The sequence below is a fragment of the Hesperophylax consimilis genome, chromosome 26 (genome assembly GCF_061612785.1).
Source record: "Hesperophylax consimilis isolate HC1 chromosome 26, BYU_Hcon_1.0, whole genome shotgun sequence".
NCBI classification, from domain to species: Eukaryota; Metazoa; Arthropoda; class Insecta; order Trichoptera; family Limnephilidae; genus Hesperophylax; species Hesperophylax consimilis.
In genome coordinates, this window is record NC_142861.1 from 26,828,380 (window position 1) to 26,848,415 (window position 20,036).

General features: G+C 32.8%; 1 protein-coding gene and 3 non-coding genes across 4 annotated transcripts in view; all 4 read right to left on the bottom strand.

Annotated features, from left to right (window-relative positions):
* LOC149411363 (neuroligin-4, Y-linked-like) overlaps positions 1–20,036 on the bottom strand; it is an 887,216-nt gene that overhangs the window by 18,032 nt on the left and 849,148 nt on the right. The window lies entirely within an intron of this gene.
* On the bottom strand, positions 6,146–6,264 carry LOC149411364 (5S ribosomal RNA). The gene has a single exon (XR_016304947.1). It is a non-coding gene; the product is annotated as a 5S ribosomal RNA (ribosomal RNA).
* On the bottom strand, positions 6,588–6,706 carry LOC149411365 (5S ribosomal RNA). The gene has a single exon (XR_016304948.1). It is a non-coding gene; the product is annotated as a 5S ribosomal RNA (ribosomal RNA).
* On the bottom strand, positions 7,030–7,148 carry LOC149411366 (5S ribosomal RNA). Its single transcript, XR_016304949.1, has one exon. It is a non-coding gene; the product is annotated as a 5S ribosomal RNA (ribosomal RNA).

Genomic DNA, 20,036 nt, shown 5'->3' on the forward strand with positions numbered 1-20,036 from the left:
GGTTATAAGTTTTTTGGTATATTTATTATAATTTTGGGTCTATTGTTGATATATTTGATAATTAAATTATTTTCTCCCTTGCTTTTTCGATCTTCCAGCTCCTTCCACAAGTTTTGTACTTCTTGCCGTTGAAGCATTGTTAAGTCGTTCTTGGTCTTGATAATTACATTTCCATACGGTATTCCTTTTTTCTGTAGAACAGTTCTGGCTTGATATTTATCGGACAGTTCGACCTTGATGGGGCGTGTTTTATTAGTGTCCTTCTTACCCAATCGATACACTTTAATTAGCGAGGTATCTACATTATCAACATTGTTAAGAATATTCTTCACATTATTCAGATCTTCACTCATTGTTGCAGTTTGAGAATTACCCGAGCTTTCAGGAACATTGAACATTATTACATTTTTAGATCGCGATTTTCTCTCGTCCATTTCATTCAAAGTTTCGCAAATTCCTGTTAGTTGTTCCGTTTCGATGTTGGTAGTTGATAAATTTTTGGAATGATTAGGTGAAATGTTCCTGTAGGCATTCAATTCACCTTCAAGAAAACTAACTTTTGTGGAAACCAAACTAATATTGCCTAGTAGCACTGAGAGTTGAGGCGTTAATTTACCCATTTGTTCTTTAGTAAATTTATTAGTGGGATCCATGATGGTCGTATTTAAATCACGTATAATATTGTTTGCTAATGTGATGAATGCATATGTATCGCAGGAGTCCATGATAAAGTAGCTGGCGAGATAGGTTTAGCTGCCCTGACTTGTATCGGCGGGAAGGAGTGAGTACTTGCGCTGAGCGGCTAGTACGGACACGCACACAGTCACGCTAGAGTAGTAAGTCGCGCTCGGTGGAATTAGGTACCTAATAGCGGTAATGGCGGATTATTTTTAATAAACTTAGGTTTTGAGTTGACACAACACGTATGTGGAGTGATGCACTACTTTCACTGCACTGTTACTAAATTAGCACTAGAGTAACGTATTACTTATGATCAGGATCTATTTAAATTCGTTATTTTTTTAATATTTTAGCAGGAGCTGATTCAAACACGTTAGTAATGTGTATATTCGTATTGTTGTTGATGGTAACATATTATGTTGATGGGTCTTTCCACGACTCGTTCTTCAGTTTAACAGCTCGGATCTGGAACAATTTACCGGCCTATGTGTCTCCATCTTCCTACAACATGAGCCTATCCAAAACCTAGGTGTGCTCCTTGTTTTAAAAAAAAAACATCCAAAAAGCATCTCCAGTGACGAAATAGATCCTGAGGTGACAAAGATAACATAGGTGTGGGGTAATTTAGATAAATAATACTAGTAATACAAACATATTGGTCAAACACCGGGTCACTTCCCGTCACTTGCACTTGTAAATATACAGCAGGACGGATAATACTAGGTCTTATAAATACCGTTGTTATTATATTCTTTCTTATTTGCACACATATTCACCCACATAGAAACAAGTACCTAGAATCTAATTTTACCATTGTCAGAGTATTTATATTTTAGTCATGATCACTGCACAAAACGGACCAAAAGGATTTGTCAAAGTGCCAATAAATTCAAACAGAACAAATCATAAGATTAACTTTCCCTTTACCAGTTTCCTTATTGTGTTGATGACGTGGACTGGCTGTCTTCTCACTTTGACCTGCGTCGAAGTTCCTCCACCATGCGAAGAAGTACGAATCATACCGAAGTAATAACTTATTAATGGGGGATTTTCTGACATAACTGCGTTTAGTTCAAGTAGATCTAAGTAACTTAATACCGAATTATCCAACATAACAAAATTAAAACGAGACGAATATACCGAATTATTTTCAGAAGCTTTTAATTGAAAAAGGGATTGGGATCTCAGCTTTATCCGCTGTGATGAGATCATTTATTATAAATATAAAATATCAAGAAACAAGACGTTTAATGTTTATTATGCTCATGTAAACTAATTTGCAGTAAGCTTTTTGGAAATACGTTTCTCAGAACAACGTAATGAAGAAACGTATTTTCAGAGATCATTAAACGTGAAAGCCAAATATTATATATACAGCGTATTTTTATACTATCAGTATAACAATTTTTTTAAATATATTTATCATAAATATCGTTTAATGATAGTTGTTATAATATAGGACGAACAAAGTTAGAACTCGTAGCTTAATTTGAAATTTTTTTTATTTAATATAATTTGAAGGTTATACCCATCAGTTAATATATCATTGAAGTAGAAAAAAAAACTAATAAATCTAAACGAGACATGAAACAGAAAAACATTCGATTTTTATTTACATGTGAAATTAATATATACCTAAGTAGTATTAATATATATATATATATATATATATACATCGACAAAAATGATGTAGACGTTGTCCTGGTAAGACAGAGATCTTTGGTTCGATTTCCAGTTAAGACCGTTAAATTGTTTTTTGTGTCTTGTCCTGTTTCATTTTTCGTTTAGATTTATTAGTATTATCTTCTTCAATGATAAAGTAACATTATTTGACAGTAATATTGTAATATCCTTGTCTGATATTTTTATGCTGTTATTTTTACTACGCGCAGCGTTGAATTGGGATAGATTCGGATATTAATACATTTCGCATAAAATGACACACTCACATCATTGTATATCTCACATAAAAGTTAATGAACCACTTCGTAATTTAAGTTATAGTAGTCGATACTACTTGGGTACAAATTAAGTTCACATTTGCGACTGTAATCTTCATTTCTTTGAGCCAAAATTCCAGACAGCCTTGAAGTGTTCATCATAACGGCATCAGATGATGGTATAAACTATAATTAAAGAAGGAGGGTGAAACCTACAGCCTTTTTTTGAAATTCTGATTTGATTCCGCGTCGGCAGGATTGCGGTATTTCATCGGGACTGGGATATTATAATATAACAATAATATTTGGGAATCAATAGATGCGGTTCCGATGACAATGTGGCACTTTGAAGGGCTGCACGAAATATAACACAATGTGTCGCCGAAGTGTCACCTCATCCCGTCCGCTTGTGCAGTCATTAGTTGAAGCCTGCATGTTGCAGTAAAAGCACGTTGCGAAGGATCCCCGTATTATCAAGAAATCGTATTGTACAAGAACATGATTGTAAAAGAGAATGCAAGGGTGGAAATATTTTTTCATGGTATATACTTGTCAAAAACTGTAGAACAAACTGTAGAATGTCAACCAATCATGGACATAAAAAGCCCTTGAGAGAGAGCATTAGTAGATTTTTGTGTGAATTGCATTGAAGCCAAACCTTGGGTGAAGACAAATGCCTGGTGCCTAGCAGCCATCTTGTATGAAACCTTTTGAAATGACTGTGTGCAAAGTGGTGCATCATGATTTTTTGTGAAAATTAAAACTTTGTTTACACCACTTTTAATTTATAACAATCTACATGTTTCAAAGCCAAACATTTTAATTTTACAACTATTGAAGAAGAAACTTTTGTTCTTAATGCGGTTTTCGTGGCTCATGTTATTTTCTGGTATTTGATGAGACAGGGAATGGGATATGTCAATAAAAAATGTAGGTAAGTATTTTTCATTTATCTTCCCTCTCATCCCGCGGCTTCAAATTGTTATCGAATAGCTCCGTCCAGGGCTTTTTAAGTTCATAGAACCTTAATTAGAACATTAATTATTTTAAAAAAAATGTTCTACCTCTTTTTTCCAGAATTAGTGAATGTACTAACACCCATTTCATTTAAGCTCACAAATTTTGTGCAAAGCCAGTTAACATTGATTATCATGATGACATGATAATACTTTTATAAATAAATTAAGGAATTTTAATAGTTGTCTTTGACCAAGATTTCTGTTCTGGCTAAGAGAGGGCCTCAAATGGCTTACTGCCAAGACATAAACCATGCTGGATTCAATATGGGAATAGGAAGGTTACCATTAATATTAATCTGGTTCCCATTGTGGAGAAATACATTACGACCTTCCTCAATGTGACCCTTCTCGCGCATTTGTCAAAATACTGCACGTGATGTATAACGCATTAGACTAATAACAGAATTCGTATTGTAGTTGTCTCCGAATTTGATTTAGAATCGGAAAGTACCGATATTATTTCAAAAAAAAATTTTCTAATAATACAATGACGTTTCAATATCTATAGACGCGCCATAAAAAGCTCAAAACGGCAAACGAAAAGTACGTCCATTGTAGTGCTTTCGATTTCGAAATTTTAGTACTAAACTGCTTTGCATCGCGTAAAGTCGTGCTATACCTTCAAGTAATTGCATTAATAAAGTGCCAGAATGCCCTCATGCGTAATGAGAAAGTGTCTTATATTATCGAAGAAAGCAAACACTTTGTGGCTTGAAATTATATAAATTGAAAAAAAAACTTTGTTTTTAACCAATTTATTGAGTTATACAGGTCGACCAGGTTCTGTTGTCCTATCGTTTATTTCGTTCATACTACTGAATTTGACTTAGTGACCTGTTAATTATAGAGCTTGATTTTGTGCTTTTATTCCGCATAAATATGAGCGGATTATAGCAGTACTTGCCGGATAATCGAATGAACTAGCAAGAGTGCTGTGCTGTAATTTTATTTAAAGGTGTAATTATGTTCTTAAATATTTATGTTATAATTGAAAGTACAGTTTTTTTTCTAATATTAACAATCATTACTTTCCTAAGCATAAACACCAGCTTACATTAAGAAAAATAAATATTATATATTTATTCATTTGCGTTATAAACAGTCTTCATACATTCGTATTCTAAAGCGTGAGTAATTTTTATATCATTGACCAATTAAATGAATAAATTAAAAATTTAGGACCAAATTAATAAAAGAAAAACACATCAATAAAATATAAACAGTACCGATAAAGTGCAACTACTTCAAGCTACAAACCATGTTTTGTGGAATATTTCCTAAGCAAACATTTAAACGTGGAATAGGTAATGTTCAAAATGATTGTAAATTGATCGTGTAAAAACATACTACTACCTAATAACGAAAAAATAAAATTTTATCCTGAATGTTTATTGATTTAGAATGTATTTTTTGTGTTCCCACGTGTAATTTACTCTTATTCAGTTTTTTATCGTGTATTTCCCTCGCACCATTTAATAATCACAAGATTTATTCAGCGGTTTTTCATCTTTCCCGCGTTTTTTACCTACTAAAATTAAATTAGCTATTTTCGCGAAATAAATATTGCTAACGTGTATTTTGTTATTATAACTTATAAACCGACGTGACTATTTTTGTATATTTGTTCCATTGAAGACAAGACAAAAGAGACTTCAAACTGGATCTCAACAGAATATATCTGAGAAGCTTTCTTGTTGTTATTTGATATAGTTACAAAATAATCTCAGGACGTGAAACAGATACCGTTCTTTATAGAACCTATCTTCATATATAATCTTAAACAATTGACAAAGTTAGTATTATCTGAAAACGAAGAAGGCTGACTTCTTTATTTGAGCGTTTATCATAGACGTATTATGTACGATATCTAGAAAATTATCAATTTTAATTTTGAATGTAAGCGTCTACAATAAATCAAACTAGATGTCGTTATTTCGGCTGAAAATATTCTTAATTATTTCATTTTTGAAAATTGTGAGTTTGTTTCAATAATTATTTTTAATATTTCGAAATTTTCTGTTTACTTTATTCAGTCCTCGTGATGTTAAGATATAATATGACTTTTTATGGAATAAAACATTTTAATAACTTTTTCATTTTTTGAAGTGAAACTTCTTTACCCGCGTCATGCAATTTCGAGTACCGGAGTAAAACCAACTCATGACCGAAACGAAAATGCGGGACCGATTAAAGTTCATTTGATCTAGTCAAAGTTTTGAAGTAAAATATAAATGCTTCTTAGCTCATCTCGACAACTGGCGTTGGTGGTGTAATGGTCAGCGTAGTTGCTTTCCAAGCAGTTGATCCGAGTTCGATTCTCGGCCATCGCACATAATTTTTTTGTTTTTAACGCCTTTTTTTTTTTCAATGGTTGACCATAATATCAATCCACTAAGTAATATTTTAGGCCTGTAGCATACTTGAAAAGTTAAAGAATGATATAAAATTTTTTATGATGTTAACGATAAAAAAATAAAAAAAAACATAAAATTACCATAAAAAATGGGCCAACGGCACGCGGTGTTCCCAAGCGGTCACCCATCCAAGTACTGACCGCGCCCAATGTTGCTTAACTTCGGTGATCGGACGAGAACCGGTGTGTTCAACATGGTATGGTCGTTGGCAAACGCTAAACAATATTAATTTCTATTCTACCTGCCAATAAATATATGAAAATTAGTATAAAAAAGCCCTAATAATACTGAAAACATTAGCAAGGTGTGTGCGACGTTGATAAAAATAATCATTACATACGCGCTTGAAAAAGATCGTAATTACATCCATAACTTTGCAGGAATTTTTTTTTTCAATGGTTGACCATAATATCAATCCACTAAGTAATATTTTAGGCCTGTAGCATACTTGAAAAGTTAAAGAATTTTATGATATTATTAATGATAGTAACGATAAAAAAATAAAAAAAAACATGAAATTACCATAAAAAATGGGCCAACGGCACGCGGTGTTCCCAAGCGGTCACCCATCCAAGTACTGACCGCGCCCAATGTTGCTTAACTTCGGTGATCGGACGAGAACCGGTGTGTTCAACATGGTATGGTCGTTGGCAAACGCTAAACAATATTAATTTCTACTCTACCTGCCAATAAATATATGAAAATTAGTATAAAAAAGCCCTAATAATACTGAAAACATTAGCAAGGTGTGTGCGACGTTGATAAAAATAATCATTACATACGCGCTTGAAAAAGATCGTAATTACATCCATAACTTTGCAGGAATTTTTTTTTTCAATGGTTGACCATAATATCAATCCACTAAGTAATATTTTAGGCCTGTAGCATACTTGAAAAGTTAAAGAATTTTATGATATTATTAATGATAGTAACGATAAAAAAATAAAAAAAAACATGAAATTACCATAAAAAATGGGCCAACGGCACGCGGTGTTCCCAAGCGGTCACCCATCCAAGTACTGACCGCGCCCAATGTTGCTTAACTTCGGTGATCGGACGAGAACCGGTGTGTTCAACATGGTATGGTCGTTGGCAAACGCTAAACAATATTAATTTCTACTCTACCTGCCAATAAATATATGAAAATTAGTATAAAAAAGCCCTAATAATAAGAGAGAAGAATACTAGAAGTTTCACTTCTGTCTTGCGTAGGCTTGACACACCCACTTTTTTTATTGATGAATGAACGGGTTTCAGCTTGTTACTGGTATCTTCAAACTGAAACATCATTTTGACTGAGTAAATTTATCTAGTTCATTTTCATTATTCCTTTATCCTGACGAAAAAACCATTGGTTTTGAAACATGCCGATGCTTTATGCTTAAGTAGTGATTTATGCAAAATTATTTATTTATTACAAATTGAAATGACACCACAAAGTGAATTTGCAATTATCTATCTAGGTTTCGAAATAAAAAAATTGAATTATTAAAAAAACTGTTATTCATATTTTAAGACTTTTTCACTACAAATCCATCTTAACTTCACCATAAACTCTTTATGAAAGAAGGCGTTTAAGCTCTCAAACAAAACGATCAGGGTATCGATTCACCAATCCTCCGCCGTCAAAAGTACATACATTGGTCGAAAAATACATGTATCTTTTTTATGCTAGTTTATAAAACGGCAATTTTTTTATTTTTGATTTTTACTAAAAAGCTTCTTATTTCAGTTTAAATGTATAACCATAGTTTAAAAACTAAGCAGCTAAAAATGATGGGATTTTTCCAAGTTTACGCTCAAAATCTACAATCGATATATTATATTATCTTTGCACACGACTGCATAGTGATGTATGCTTTCGATTAGAGATGTGGAACCTTGAAAAGTGTTGTAAAATCTGATTTGCTGTAAAATTTTATTTCGACTTTAAATATTGGATAAAATTAAGGATAACCTACCAAAAAGCTACGCGTTACCAGTATGTTCAAATAGAAATACTCGGTAGGTAAAAATGTTTGTGCATACTGTGCACAAGCGTCTGGAAGTTTTGGAGACGTTTTGTGCAGAATCTCAATAATCAATCAAGAAATTAGAAGTAAAAATGCTTGAACTGTGAGCTCAGGAATTTTGAAAATTCCGTTTATTCATCGTTCATTCGGTCCATTTCAGGTACATTTTTTTTCATATCGCAACGTAATTTTTTTCCATTTTCACTGAAGAGATATGCCGCTAATATAAAGATCGTTTAAACTGGAAGCCCGGTAGTACAAAATAGATTTACATAGTTCTGCAAAAAGTAAGTGGACCTTGCGTCCAAAAAGATAGGTTTCTAATTTTCTTTTCTTTTAAATCAAAACCAAAAATTTCTCTGAAATCAAATCATTTTTAAGTAGGACGAACAACACAATGATTTTCCATTTCACAAAGAATCTTTATGGAATCATTAAAACGGCCACCATCTTGAACCGGCACTGGAACACAACAACCAAATTTACAGACAGATGATATTTAAACACGACTTCGCTCAGCCAATAATAATTTGGATAAATAACCGTTTAGTTATGTGCATTAGATTTTAGTATTTTTTTCTGCATCAATTATGTTGAGAAGACCAAGAGAATTAAAATATATTTCTGCAAATAAAGTGAGTGCACCCCTGCCCAGTGCTAAAGCTTGAGTAAAACGGTCCTTGCACTTGATTCATTGCAATTCGCCAGCGCTCGCCTGATTTAGAACGCGGCACGTCGTCAGCGCGGACGTTTCGGCGCCCAGGGTCATAACTTCTTCGGGGCGGTAATGTATTCAGTTTCAGGGATCATAATTCGATGGTTGATTTATGGAAGGAATGGGAATATATCACTCGTGATTCACGTGTTAAAGTGTGAATATTATTGTGGGACTACTTTATTTCCTCCCACATGTGGCAATACTAACGCGAATTAACCCGCCGCTAGACGCAAGCGAGCACGAGAAGAGAAATCTCCATTCCTGTTTCAACCTTCGTTCCTACCGCCACTCTCTCTACTCTTTCTGTCACCGTCTCCGCGTTCTGTAAAATTGTAATGTTCGTCTTCACGAATAAATTTAATTAATTGTGCAGACACTCATTTCAATCTCCCATCTCCTGAACACAATTTACGGTTCGGGCAGCCACCGTAAATTACAAATAAGCATAGCTCTCATACACACATAAACATCCTGCCACATTATATTAGATTTTATTTTTATTTTAGGTAGCTGGACAGTTGTGTACTGTATCGTAGTCACAATAAAATATGGCAGAACACAAAAAGGAATAAACTATGTTGGAAATACACGAGTATTTCCGAAAATGTTTTCATTTCCTAAAATTAAATCGAAAACCTTTAAACATTTTTTGGCTGGTAGTTAATTTTATTTTTCTCGATTCTTTGACGGCCTTCGTAATCGAAGGGCTCGACTCACAAGCTGAAGGTCGCATTTTCAAAACCCTACGTGATATTTTACAAATCTTTCATTTAAAATAGTATATAGTATATTCTTCATAAATTGACCACTAATTGGTTTCATCAATTAGGTAGAAAGGAGAGTGAACTTTTACTACACAAAAAATGAAATCATACACAAACCAAAAACAACAGCGAAAACTCCAACAAAACAGTAAAAGATACGTTTATGTTATAATCTTTATCATTATATGTATATATGTACCTACCTAATACTTTTAAATTAGAATGCTACCCAAGCAGCAGTTAATCTTATGTTTAATGTAATATTTTACTTTATGGTATTTCTTCTCTTTGTTATTCATATTTATACAAACATGTTAGTAGGCTTAGGCACCAGTTAAAAGTACAAATACCTATTGTTTCATTATTATTTTAATACTATACTTATCAAACAACTTATCAAAATGTTAATACTCATCCTAATTTGACTGTCTTAAAACGGGAATCCTCCTAGTTGGGCAGTCAAAAAATTTCTCAAATAATGTATATAAATGTATAATCTTTTACTAATTAAAAAAAAAAAAAATCTTGCGGCACCTTCCAGAGTGGAAAATGCTCTCAGTATGTATTCCTGATGTAAGACGTAAGACCACCTTTCCGAAATGAAACGTTGATTGAAATGGCTTTAGCCGTGTTTGGTGACCAGATCTGAATAACCAGGTACTATTTAACTTTCCTATTCCCAATCTCCTTCCCATTCCCATACCCCAATTGAGGATGCTGCAGTCTCACTGTTTCAGTGAGACTACAGCATCAGCAACAGTTGGGACTCTTGTGCGGTATTCACATAAAAAAATAAATATAAAACTGCACAATAGTCATAACTGCTCGAAGCCAGTGGAACTATGATATTCGGTGGTGGTACCTACGTTGTGAGGCTACAAAGAGATTGTGGAAAGGAAAGGAGAGTAAGGTTATAAAGTATATACCTTGTAATTCAGAGCTGGCGATCATTCACCAGGGCTATACTTAGAATATCGCTGGAACCAATGTGAAGTGCCGCAACGTATTTTCACATTATTTTTCATTTTGTGTGTTTATGCCGTTGAAATAATTATTTCATCAGTCATCAAGTCTTTTATAGAATACAAGTAAAAATAATACCGACCTCGTCAACCGAGTTGCAGATACCACAAGGCAGAACAAATGTTCCGACACATACAGCATTGACAAGATGAACTGTGCTAATGAGTGAAATTTATGAAACAGCAGATGTATTTAATTAAAACTTTTTGAAAAATGTAAAAATAAGAAATCTTGTAAGGTAATTAGATAATTAACCAGCCGTAGGTATAATAATTTAAACAAATATTTAAAAATAAATAACAGTCGAAGGTCGACAAAAGGGTTATGTTGCGAGGATGAAGAAAGTGGCCAATAGGGGAGATTTAAAGAAGGAAGGATTTAAAGTACCTGACTAAACAGATTTGCACATGATCAGCACGCACGGCTAAAACCGTTTCAATTCCGATGGCATCACGATCACTGTCATCACTGAACTATGAATGGATGGGTGATTTGCATTATCTTCATTGAATTCCTAGCTTAATTGATGTTTATTGCTGTAGAAATTCTGACAGGCGACAGATGATGCCTTGCTATATCACTCCACGTCATGCCACTCCGATTATAAATCGTACATCCAGTGACATTTTCTCTTCCTTAAATCCTGTTAACCCAAGGTCAATGTTGGGTATGACTTTTCGCTCGTCGTTTCAGAGAAAGTGTTTTTTTAAATTGAAATATATGATATGGGAGTCGCAAATATTGCACACCAATCGGTTCGTGGTTTTATTTTGAACTATAATCAATATTTGACACAACTATTGGGGTAGCTGTGGTTAACAGTTAGAATTAGAAAAGGATTCTGATTTACCCTTGGTCTATTATAATGATATTACGGTTATCACTGCACAAGCTTCCGTAATATATTTTAATTTAACGCATCGAAGGAACATGTTCACAGCACCGTTTTTCTAATGATGTATAATATTTTTTGTGCAATGTCAGATGAAGGTATGTAGGTACTCCACACTATCAGACAGGGGCAGGTAATTGGGTAAAAGGTAATTGGGTGGATGAATGCAGGAACACACTTTAAAGGGAGATGCATTTAGTTGCATCAATAGATATACTTATGATGCACATATTGACCTTCCTTACAACGTCGTATTACCGTGTTTTAATATAATTTTCCTGGTTTTAAATATTACACACAAGTTGACTCCTTTGAGGAGAAACATAAAAAAGGAAAAAACTTAACTACCACGGTAATTGGTAACCTCCTCTAAAAACAGGGCAAGAAGCGAGTTTAAACTTCAAACAGATTTTTTTACAAAGTAATTATTTGTATACTTAACTTTATTTGAGTCTAAAGTCAACCACTGACAACTTCCGTGTCGTGAGCAGTGTAAAAATTTAAAAAAAACTCTTCGTGTATAGTTACAATTTACCCCGAAGAAGCAAAGATATCTTTGGAAACTTATTTATTGATTTGTAATTTTTTTTAATTAAACGCAAATAATATGGTAGGTACACACAGTACAATACAGATTAGATCATAATAATTACTTTCCACTAATTTATCCACTCAAGCGATTTTTGGCATATTATGCCAAGTTTGCAAAAACTTTTGAGCAATCGCTTGCAATAATGTTCCAAATTTCACCTGAACCTAAAATTATGGGATAAACGATGATATCTTGGTGGATTCATTGGATTTAAGACCCCGCATATCCAATTTCTACCGATTTATTGCTCTTGCAGTTTTTAACTTCCATGGATATAGAATATTTTACATGGAAGTAATGATTGAAGAAATCGGGAATGCCAAAGAAAAACATAGCATGATCAAATAATTATGTGTGGTAAAAAACTGGTGTTTGTGATGAGCAAAGAAATGTGTTAGGGCAATGTATGACGTGGTAGTGGAAGGCATGCCATGTTCAATTGAAACAAATACTTATTTTAATACAATAATGTTATTTCCACATTAAAAATACCCTCAGTTTTCAGGTACACTAGAATTCACAACATTACTCCAAACAATTCATAACTCCGAGCAACGCTGGGTACACGTCAGCTAGTATATTATAACTATTATTTTATAAGCAATAAAAGATACATGACGCCAACGGGACTTGAACCCGTGTCCTAAAGCCGCCATAGCTCAGTGGTCAAAGCTGTCGACCGGAAATCGAAAGGAAACGGGTTCAAGTCCCGTTGGCGTCATGTATCTTTTATCAGGAGATTTTTCAATGTGGATGAGTGTTTCAGGCTAATAATTATTGCTTATAAAATAATTGCTACCCTTTTTTCTATGCATAAAAAATCTTGTCTTAAACATTAGTTTACCAAAAAAAAAAAAAATTAGTATATTATAATTCAAAACCGGACATCATCAATGACTACTCCCTAATACAACACTAATTCAGGGCAGCATAATACAACATTGATGGCATTAGACTTAATTCAAGAAAAATGAATTATTTATGTAAACTTTTATGTCGACATAATTTTATATTTTCATTTGTTGTTTGTTATAACAAGTATTTTGTCAGTAATTCTCCCCAAAAAACCTTGTTTTTACGCGCGGTTTCTAATTTAAAAACATAGGAAATATTTTGCATATGAAAAGATCCTCCATATTTTCTTCGCAAAATATAGTGAAATGTTCACATAACCTTTTCTCATTTGACGATAAATAGGCACTAGTTTATTCCTACGGTAATCTCCATTAAGGCGCTTTTGCTCAGCAACTCCACGATATTTAATTTAGATTCTCTCTGAATAAGTTATAACAAACATAGTAACTTAGTACCTTCGTTGAGGAAGGGGTGGGGGTTATTCTTATGGTTTTGATTTTATAATGATGGGCCCTGCGATAATTTACTACGGAGTTTTTACTATTATTTTATTATTGGTTATATGGACAACGCCTCCATTTTACGCTTCGAACTTAAGCATATCTCCTTTGTTTCACTATTTTCCTATTGCAATATCCCAGTTCTTAACAATTCATTTATTTATTGAACGACCATAGGGCATTTAACAAACATTTTATGAAAGTACAACAATATGTACAACAATACATATAAAACATATCAGTACAATAAAACTCTTTTTTACTATTTTTTTAAATTTGAATACTGCACATGAGTTCTAATTGCTCCCAACCGTCTGGAACCTGTGAAACTATGGCAGCCTCAATTGAGGTATGTTGTGAAGCTAAAGGTAGTAGGGTGAGGTATGAGATGGGAAGAGGAAGGTCGGGGAGTTTTAAGATATTCAAATCTGGTCACCAAACACGGCTAAAGCCATTTCAAGAAACGTTTCAATTCTCAATGGTGTTCTTACGCTATGGCGATACTAAGAGCATCTTTCACTGTGGAACACAAATTCATATTCAATTCAGCCGTCGCCTTATACTTATTATCTTACACAAATTATACACAAATTCAAATCAGTTTCATTTACCAATAAATATATTTGCTGTGATGAAGGATGGAGATGATTAGAATATATCGAATAGATCCCTGTACTGTATTAGCAGTACCTCTAATCTTAACGACGTAAGTGAAGCATCCGTGCACGAAAATATGCGAAACATAGCCTTGGTGTATTGGGCAGACCTACGGCTGAATTTTCATTTTCAAATTTCTAAAATTATGTTTGAATCTTAACGACATAAGTGATAAAGACGTGTAAAACAAAATTTGTAGACTTTGCGAAGCGGGTCTAGATAATAGATCTTTCAGTTGGATTATATTTTAATTATTTCTGTTAAACATATTACTCAAATTTCAAATGTTTCTACTGGGATTCCTCAGGAAGTTACTAATGCATCATCAAAAAAACTTAAATCTGGTGTTTACAGCTAATTTTCTGTTTGAAAAACGTTTAATAAAATTTTTAAACCGTATTACATAAAATATTTTAACCATAAGGTCCAGTTTTTATTAATCTTAAAAATAATTAACTCACATCCACTTTGATCCCTTTAGAAATATATGTGATTTTAGTAATACGTTCATTAGAAATATTTAAAAGTATTATTTTTGTCGAATCTTACGTCGCGTTAATATATCATTGGGAGTTTGTCAATTTCTTATTCAACGTCGCTGTCTGTGGATTTCGGCACTATTTCCATCAAATGATATTACCAACTAGATTTATAATTTCAATGTAAATATGTATATAATTTCAAAGAAAAAAACGTGGTTTATGGTTTCAGTAGTGTAGATTTGACAACATTGTTTGAAATTATCAATATTTTTTTGGTATTTTTTCGTCACGGCAAATATCAGAGTTATGTGACTCTATTTTTGTTCACTAGCTGGATTTAGTCTATGGTCTAGTATATTCTATGAAATATAAAAGCATTTTTTGTAAACTTCCATGGTAAGGCATAAAATAGGCAAACATTAGAGGCACGTTTAAATTTAATACCGACTAGTGTTCGAGTTGTTCATAAGTGTCGGATATCCACTCTAATCCTTTCCACTAAGTCAGATCTCATAACACAATTAACTTTTTCGCTGATGACGATGATAGTAGAAGGAATTTAAATTTTGTCAAACTCTTTGTGACCAGGAAATTTTTGTCCTTTTATGAAAGAAAGTTAAAATTTTTTCCAATGAAATTAATTAATTATCAACCTAGGTACCTATGCAATTTTCAAATGAATTGTTATTTTCAATGAAACCAGTAAGTGTGTTATAAATATGTAACATTAAAACAGAATTTAAAACACTTATGCAATATGCCGCCAATTTTGCCACCGGGTGTGGATTATCCATGCCATTACTGAACTTATCAGTAAAATTTCATTCGCATAGTGATAATGTAACCCAGTTTCAGATAAATTAGACACTAGAGGGCCTCTCTTGTATTTTCTGTATTGGTGGTAGTATGGTTCATAAGGTTTCTATACCATAGCATAAAATATATCACCTAACATATTTGTGTTGACGTTACGTTGTTTGACGTAATACGAACGAGGCTTACTTTGCTGAATAACAGAGCAACGCTTGTCAATGTGCAGAGTGATTCAGAAAATATTACTACTTTCGTGTTTATTATAAAAACACTAACATTAAACCAAATTTAGTAATTATATTATAACTCAACCACTGACCGGTCAGTGGTTGAGTGGGCATAGCGCTTGGGTCTCACCCGAGCGTCGCGTGTTCGATTCCTCGGCTGGCTAAGTCCTCCATCACAACACAAGCAACATTTTCGGCTTTCTGTGGTGGTAGTAGGAGATTTTCAAACATTGTTGGGTTATTCGTAACCCGGGAATATTTGTCTTTCTTTTAAAAAATAAATATTGATTTATTTTTTGGGTATTATGCCGTGTCGCGCTACATTCTACTTAAGTCAAAGTCTTGGACAGAATTACATCAGGGATTGACCAAGATTGTGGTGAAGTGTGTGCTTATGTATGTAGATGTGATACCGTGTTCCATTTCCATCAAGAGCTGGTAATACATTATAATTTATCCGCTTGATCTTATTTGGCCACATGTTGGCCAATTTGCAAATGTTAACGAGCTCACGTTGTCCGAAATGTGGGCAATTGTGAAGAAATATTTTAAAACATTAATGGCCTCATTTCGTAAGCTCCAGCGCGATGGAAACTTCAATTATTCATTAAACTATATTAGATTTTAACACTCTAACAAAAGATGTCCTCCATTTCTTCCAACTTATTTGTTTTTGACATTCCATGAAACGGAATTATTGAATTATTTTTTCTTACAAATTTTTGATCATGTGTTTACATATTAAAAAAATTAAATTTTAATTTATAGAAGTGCTTACCAACTAGGCCATAGACAACATACAGAAGTCATAATATTTAAAATTGCTACAAGTAGGGACCACAAACGGCAATTTTAAAGTAAACAATATGCAGAATTCACGCTTTATAAATTGAACGATTTTTTTAATAATATGCAAAAAACGATCAAATATAGGTTAATTCAATAGCCCTCTAGAACTAGTCTCCGTATTAAAATTCGAAAATATAATTTTAGAGGGTGGGGAAATTTCCAAACCAAACACTCCGAGCGCCCAAGGCTGAAATTGATTATGTATCAAAACGCTCCAGTGGTGAATGTATATAATAAATATCCAATAAAAATCCATAGATAATTTTCAATATTATACAACGGATAAAGAACCCTCCTTTGCTATAAAACAATGAATAGTCCTTCCAATGTCAGTTTCTACAACATACTATTATTAAGGTTTTTACATACTCGGTTATTTATAAATTGAATAAATTATATACCACGTGTATTAATAAAGCTGTATAATTTGATGGCCTCGTAGTAGAGGGATAAGGCTCCGGAGATAAAATCTAGAGCTGTGTGGTTAAAATCCCGGCGGGCCTAAATATATTTTATTTATTTGATTTGTGTTATTTCACTATTAAATCATTTTTCATAATGTAAGGAATATTTTCCGCACATTCTGGAGTGAAAGATACTCATTGCTCTGGTGTAAGACAACCATTGAGAATGGAAAAAATTGCTTTAGCCATGGTTGTTGACCAGATTTGAATAGCCAGTTACTTCTTCATAATCCTTTTCCTCATCTTCTTCTCTTCCATACTACCTTTGGCCTCACAATTTACTCCAATCGGAGATGCCATAGTCTCACTGGTTCCAAGCGATCGGGAGCGTTTCACGTTTCTGGTCCATCTATCAATATTTTTTATTAACTTGCTGTGAAAAATCACTATTGTTAAATAATTCTAATGAATCTCGCTATGAAATTTAGCAGAATTATTATTGATATCTACTTTTTTAAATCCACAAGAGTTCAGTCCATAAATAAATACTTGAAATATTTCAGTAATATTAACATAATTCGTTTTGGGTTTTTCAATTATACTTAATAAAATATTACCATTTTAGTCCGTCAATAGCCTTTTCAACAACCCTGTACCTGTACGTATGTACTGTAAATGCAAATGAAATGAAAGTAAAAGCGATTGCTCGGTAAACATAGAGGGCGCTCGTTATGAATAGTCGATTTTTATGTAACGACAAAGCCAATTTATAGTACGGTATTTCCCAACCTGGCAAAAAATCCCAATTAAAATCATCCAAGGGAAGAAATGTATTATAATTGGCAATTAGAAAAAATGCCAAAACAAAGATTCGTTTTTAATCAGTCAGATTCTAAGAAATATAATGAATTGTTGAAGATAATATTAGCCATTCTTAAACGAAAAATCGAAACAAAAAAAATCTGAAAAAGATACGGTCTCATCTAGGACTTGAACTCAGGACCCTCGCTCTCTATTATCTCCAATAATTAAATATTTTAATTTGAGGTTTTACTCATTAAATTAATCAGAAAATGAAGTTCAAAATCGGTAACATTTTTTTGATTTTTTTATCTGAGTATTTATTTATCGCATAATAGACCTTACTGTTGCAAGCCGTTTGGAGGCATTGAGGCTTTGACATCCCCAATTTGAGTGTTTTGTGAGGCTGAAAGTGATGGAGAGGAGGAGAGGAGGAGAAGAGGGTCTTTCGGTTTTGAACGTTGTTTTTTCATCTGGGCGATACTTAAGTATCTTCCATTCTTGAACGTGTCGCAAATATACGATGAATTGTATTATTATTAAGTGCTATGCAGAAGTGCAAAATATGTTTTATTTATTTATTTATTTAGATATACAGAGTATCGAGCGGTCGGTGGACGAGTTGACATCGCGCTTGGGTCCCACTCAGGAGTAGTGTGTTCAATTCCTCGGCTGACTAAGTCCTCCATCACAACATAAGCAACATTTTCAGCTTACTGTAGTGGTAGTAGGAGATTTTCAAAAATTGTCAGCTTATTCGTAACCCGGAAATGTTTGTCTTTCTATACAAAAAAAAATTGCACTCACCGCTCTGTTCAGCTCAAATAAACAAACATTATTTTTTATTAATGGTAAACTGTTAACAAGACAAGTTTTTTATGCAAAGCACAAAGCAAAACAATTATTTAAAGCAATAATTATTGGCCTGAAACAAAAGTATAAATTAAGAAAATCGTAAAAAAATAAAATAAATGCTTCCGACGGGAATTGAACCCGCACCTTCTGATTGAATGACACGGAACCACTAGATCGAATCTTCTAGACCGCGTATTTAGCACACTAGATTGAATCAAAATGACATAAAAAACATTGCAAGTTATAAAACCACATTCGGACCAAGATATTACGTTTATTTTGCAAAACAAAACTCCATTACATTCTTCCCCTAGATATTGAACGAATAAAAGTTTAATGGGTCAAAATCAAGAATAAAAATCTGGTTGAAAGAGGGCAAAGTAAAACCTCTAAAATAAACATTAAAAACGTGATAGAAGTAAATAAAAAAAGAACTAACTAACTTTAGTCAATGTCTTTACAAGACACAGTACAATTACTATTCATAAATTCACTATTACCTATATTTTGTATTTACAATGTATTAAAAAATAATACACAATTTCCTTGATTACACTTTTACAAATTACCTGTTCAGTTCATCGATTATATAGTTAAAATATTTTTGAAATATTATGACATAAATATTCTATTAAAACTATGATTACAGTTACAGGAGATAAGATACTCCCACATAATCGACATTATATTTATGATTGATAAACTTGAACGAATAACCCCCTCAATAAGGTGTTTTTAACTAAAATATTATTATTTCAAACAGAATTAATCTGATATCTATAACTTGCATACGTAAAAATCGAAGGTTTTTTTAAATTTTTTATTAAAACACAAATAACATTGTTTACATTTAATAAAAAATAAATAATGCCATCACAAAGTGAAAAGCAGTTAGAAGAAGTTTTCTTCGAAAAATTATTTTTTTTAATTTAAAAAGAAATAAGGGATTGCTAATAATGACAATATAATCACTCCCGGATAGAGTATGTACATTGAGGTTCAGTGTGTTCCTCTATAAAGCATTTTAGTGCAAATATTATTTACATACATGATAGTTATAAAAAGTCATTGTATAATATATAAAGAAGAACGAAAATAACAATTACATACGTAAACAATACAAAATTATTTGAAAGAAATGAAGAAGAAACATAAACCTAACATAAAACATGTTATATTTTTAATTACTACAGCTTTTTCATGAATACACGAATGTTAAAAACATCAAATTACATAGTATACTAAAGATGTGTAAATATTATTGAAGCGTTTTGATATTGTATGAAAAATAAATAAATAAATGTGTGCCACAATTAACTCTGCAAAAGCGTACGTAAATATTTTGAGGCATACATCAGAAGTTTGACGATTATTGCTGACATAAGTTCTTACGTCCCTTAACCCGGTCTCAAGTTTGTAACTAAATTAACCCACCCAAAATACTACTAATTAACCGTACCCTAATTAAACAACACTAGTTAGTGTGGGTGGCAATTAGAAAATTATTTCCTCAGAACTCGGAAATAGAACACAAACAA